Below are 5,748 nucleotides of genomic sequence, written 5' to 3'. Positions count from 1 at the left end.
TTTCTAGATATCTCTCAAGAAAAATAAAAATTTGACTTGTGTCTAGTGTGGAGTGCGGGTCGGATTGTATTTAATGTCTTGTAGTGAAAAAGCAGTCTTGTTGATAGAGATTTAAACAATTAAAATTTAATAGTCAATGTCGTGTCATATACGCCACATGACCATCTCAATCACTCGTTAGTAAGTCTCTCCTTACATTCATTGATAACAGGCTCACATGACTCAAAGTAGTCTCCACGGTATCTAAAATCCAAGAGATATTTTGGGTATGATCAAGAGAGTATAATTATTTTGTTTACCTTCCAATTTGATTTTTTAGGCCGTATAGCGATTGGAGTTAGGAAGGAGTGGGGTCGGTTCCAATTTGATTTTTTAGGCCATTTAGCGATTGGAGTTAAGGAGGAGTGGGGTCGGTTCAACTTTTTATTCTTATTACTTTTCTCAATTTCAATGAGCATGGGTTGCCGTCTCTCTCTCTCTCTCTCTCTCTCTCTCTCTCTCTCTCTCTCACCTACATACTTTCGTTTTCTCAGTTTCCATTATGAGGAATATCTGGCTACATATTTTATAAAATAATACTTATTGAATTTTATTAACAGTTAAAATTTAACCATAAGGAATTAAAAAACCTAAAATATCTTTCCCTTTAAATACATCTGCTTGGCCCTATCCTGCTAGCTGGCACTTGTTTTTGCTCTGCCCCATACAAATTTTGTATAACTCAACAAATAGGAAATTTATTATGAAAACATAGTTCTAAATTTTAAATATGATGTCTGTGCATATATATGATTATTTTTCGAAAAAAGTCGGTCCCGCTTTGTTCAAGGATCCAAACCCTTCATATGGATTACCATAACATAAATATGTTGTGCCTCAATAATACTAACCCCGGATCAACAGAACGATGACATTACAGAAAATGATGCAGATCGGAGGGTTAGGATCAACCTAAGGGGATGAATTTTGGGGCACAGCCTACTTACATTAAGGTGACCCAAACGAATTATTTAAATCTAGAGGAATGATAGATGCAAAGACGCCCTTGCAGAAAGAGCTGGAAAGAGCCCTTGATTTGATCCACATCATTAACTAAAACTGAATTTACTTTGAAAGCTGGTTGAATAGTACACGATAATGTGAGTTAGTGAAATTATCAAAACATTTTCCCAACCGAAATCTTTCTTGTATGCATGCGTCACAATATGTATATGCCATCTACCTTGTTCAATCTGGACCAAATCATCATGGCCTGGTTTGGATTGTAGGAATTTTATGAAAAATGAAAGGAAACACTTATCCAATTTTTCTTTCTTTTCCACTGTTTGATTTTATATGAAAAAAATAACTTGAACCTGTTCAATTTTTGGTGAAAAACAAACTTTCAATTTATGATGTATTTTTCTAAATAAGCTGTAACCATATCATTTCCCTCTATTTTCCTACAAGGAAAGAATTCCTGCAATCCGAACGGTCACTTTGTTGGATAATCCATTAGTAGGGTTTGACGGGATTAGTATCATGGACAACTCTGTAGTTTTTTGACGGTCTAGATTGACCAAAAGTGTCTTTGATCTAATTCTCATTTTGTAATATATATACCTGAATCTTCTTTAAATAAATAGAAAATAAATAAAGATAATGAGTGTGAGAGCTACCATCCTTTAATGTAAGGTGAAGGAATTATTGATGAGTGATTTAGAGTGTGAGGCACGCTGTGGAAGTATTCTCTTGACTCTCATGTTAGACGGATAGAAAAAGAGGGGACCTTTCCTGTCACAGTTGTGGGTCTCACTCTTTATGAGATGTCATTATTACGCGTTTTTCCCTTATTTGTGAGCTCCGCTTCTACTTTAGACATTTGGACGGTATGGATTTATGAACGGTGAGGTGGCGAAGACTGGGAAGACTTTGGATCCACCTTCCACCTTTCCTTCTCTACATATATCTATGTTTAAGCTTAGAGTGAAACTACAACCGAGCTTTTAGTTTGGAGATAAACTAAACTATCGTCTTCGATCTAATTCTCATTTAGAGTGTGAGGCACGCAGTGGAAGTATTCTCTTGACTCTCATGTTAGACGGATAGAGAAAGAGACGACCTTTCCTGTCACGGTTGTGGGTCTCACTCTTTAAGAGATGTCACTATTAGTACGCGTTTTTTCCTTATTTGGACATTTGGATGGTCTAGATTTATGAACGGTGAGGTGGCAAAGACGGGAAAGACTTTGGATCCACCTTCCACCTTCATTCTCTACATATATCAAATTGGAAGGTAAACAAAATAATTATACTCTCTTGATCATACCCAAAATATCTCTTGGATTTTAGATACCGTGGAGACTACTTTGAGTCATGTGGGCCTGTTATCAATGAATGTAAGAAGAGACGAGTGATTGTGATGGTCATGTGGCATATATGACACGACATCGACTATTAAATTTTAATTGTTTAAATCTCTATCAACAAGACTGTTTTCTCACTAGTAGACATTAAAAACAGTCCGAAGTAGAATCGAACGGCTTGGGAGTTGCCGAGTTGGGACGGTGGGAGTGGGAGTTGCGAGTAGTTTCCAGACAAAGGAAAAAGGAACTGTGTTTTTTTAGTGTGAAGTTCAAGTTAGGGTTTACTTTAGGGCAGTGATATTTTCCCAATTCCCCCTCCCCCCCACACCACCAGCGTGATGGATAAAATCACCCCCCTTGAGTCCTTGACATTTCTTTTAAGTTTCAAAGGTAAAGGAAAACGTCAAAGTGGAGAATTTATCCTCGTGCAGTGAACCAATCTCACGATTATCATTGCCCTTACTTTATTTTTATATTTTGCTACTTTTCAACTGTTGTTTTCTAGAAAGGCATAGAAAAACTTTTCTAAAACTTTTAAAACATGTAATTTATTTAGTTTTTTTTTTTTAACTCATGGGGGGCAGCTGCCCCCTTATTACATACGTGGCTCCGCCACTAGCCCCACACAAATTTTGTATAAATCAACAAATAGGAAATTAAATATGAAAACATAGTTCTAAATTTTAAATATGATGTCTGTGCTTGATACGAGTCTTTTTCAAAAAAAAGTTGGTCCTGCTTTGTTAAAAGATCCAAACCCTTCATTTGGATTACCATAACATAAATATGTTGTGCCTCAATAATCATCTCCACGGGATGATCCTAACGGGATGATCCTAACCCCGGATCTGTTACATTACAGAAAATGATACAGATCGGAGGGTTAGGATCATCCTAAGGGGATGAATTTTGGGGCACAGCCTACTTACATTAAGGTGACCCAAACGAATTATTTAAATCGAGAGGAATGATAGATGCAAGGATGCTCTTGTATAAAGAGCTGGAAAGGGCCCTTGATTGGATCCACATCATTAACTAAAACCGGATTTACTTTTTTCAACTGATTTGGACGGTTACAGAAAATGATGTGATGAGGGAAAACCCAATTAATTTGAGACAGATCCGAGTGGACTCCCCAAAAATCAGGTTGCCAGTTTTGAGCCAAGGGCGCCGAATGGAAGATATTTTGGGTGTGAATTTATCAGGAAGTACCCATGAAAAAAATCCAATCATCATGTATTTCCTTTTTAGTGTCAATTTTTTTTGCCATAAAATGGGCGTAAAAGTTTACAGTCTTGAATTGTTTACTTTAAAATTTTGCACTTATTTGTTTTTAGCTGTGCATAACTCGTTATCTCCTTTTGAAAAATGCCCAAAGCAACTCTCTCCTGACAAAAATACTCATATCTCATAAAAATAACCAAACTACAGCTCGTTAAAAAAATGTAAAACCAGGTGGGTTGACCTCACCTAAAATGTAACTTAATGCCTAAGCAACCAATCTAAACCATCCATCTAAAGTTTAGCATCGTGTGAGTTTTCTAAAATAACTTAAGATAAATCGGTCATAACTTACTCAACTTAACTCCAATTTGCTCCTATGTCCAATGATAGGGACGAATATAGAATTTTAATAGTAAGAAACTTGCTCCTAAAGCTCGGCTCGTTAAGCTCACAAGGGAGGCTCGGCTCGGGCTCGGGCTCGAACCAGGCTCGGCTCGGCTCGGGCTTGGTCAGGCTTGGTCAGGCTCGCGAGCCTTACTGAGCTCGGGTTATATTATGTTCATACCCCCTCATCTTCCCTGGACAACCCTACTAGTGTAATTTGACTACTTTTTTTACACTATGGGGGGTGGTCCTAGTAACAAATGGGGTTCCAAAAATGAAGTGACATATTTTGCCCCCCCCCTTTCACTCCATGGACAACCCTTTTAATGTATATATTAATATATAATATATATATTTAAATATATTAAATTCTTAACGAGCCTTAACGAGTGTGGACCCCGATCCGGGAGAGAGGCGGCGGTGAGGGACGAGCCCCACGCGCTATGGTCTCTATGGATCATCCACATGAATGGAGAGCTCTACCAAGGAACTCTCGAAAGAAGAATGCCTCTCACAGCATGAGTGACGATAAAAAGGTGAGATACCTCTCGATTCGGGGACTAGCCCAGATTCGAGGCATACCTTAAACAAAGAAGAGTCGCCATCCAAGGAAAAAGGCGAATGGGCCCTGGATCCCATACTATGCTTTGTTGCAACGGATAACCAGAGATATAAAATAAGGTTCGTGCCTGGTTACGAATTCGGAAGGTCTAAAGAGCACCTCATCCGCCCAAGTGCAAACACCTGGTCTCTTATGCCATTTACTTAATAATTTTGAAGAGTTTTGGACGAAAATCATATGAAATGGGAACACAAATCTCCGAGAAGACGTCTATCTAATCATGCATGTCTCGGAGGAATAATAAACACACATAATAGAAATAAAAGTGTCACCTGAGAATAACTAGGTTATGAATGTCAAACCTAAATTGGTGTCTAAGTTCTGAATGTGCAAACACATGCATGCTACAGCTAAAAGCATAAGGTCTGCGCAATAAAGTAAGAAAACACTGCCAAACATAGAAAATGACTCGATACCATACAACCCTAAGACTCTAATCTATACCTAGGCCCGAGTCTTTAGATGATCTGATGTTCATCCAAAGAAGCCTACGTATCCCCACCTCCACGAGAATCAAGGCAACGTAGTTCTTCGCACCTATTCTAAGCTATGATGCCTAAGACATCTAGACCTCTATCCTAGACTCGATCTAAAAGACCGGACTAGTTCTTAAAGCTTCTTGTGTGATTATTTAAATTCCAATGGATTGTAGATTTTAGGACACCCTATATGCCCTAACTAAATACAGGTTAGCCCTAAGCTAATGCAGGTGATTCCTATAATCTATGTGTAGCTAGGCTGTATATCCTAAGAAAAATAGTAGGATCTATCGCATCTTAGACCTAGTCATCAATTGGCGATGTGGATCGCCAACTGACCGGACGGAGGCGTAAAACTCTTAGCTAGGACTCACTCCTAACTCTAACACAAACAAATAAAACACACAACAAACAAACAACGAACGAGGGAGCAACTCCCGACTCAAAAACTCTCTAACTAGGACAACCTCCTAACTCTAGAGGAAGATCCTTTCGAAAAAATAATATTTTGAAAGATTTTTGTAATTTTGCAAGATTTAAAATGCTTATTTTTAAAGGTTTGGCTGGACTTGGGATGTGGATCCCAAGCTGCACTACGTACCCTGTTGAAAAGGATCAAGCCAACGTAGTTCGGAATAGAATTCCTAACTACTCTCTTAAGGACTCAAGATTTTTGAGATTTTTGGTTTTTCAGA

This window comes from Tasmannia lanceolata, unplaced genomic scaffold (genome assembly GCF_043159265.1).
Source record: "Tasmannia lanceolata isolate RefF3 unplaced genomic scaffold, GAP_Taslan_0.1 ptg000008l, whole genome shotgun sequence".
In the NCBI taxonomy this organism is placed as follows: domain Eukaryota; kingdom Viridiplantae; phylum Streptophyta; class Magnoliopsida; order Canellales; family Winteraceae; genus Tasmannia; species Tasmannia lanceolata.
The sequence above is the reverse complement of the archived record's forward strand: the minus strand, read 5'-3'. Positions refer to the sequence as shown.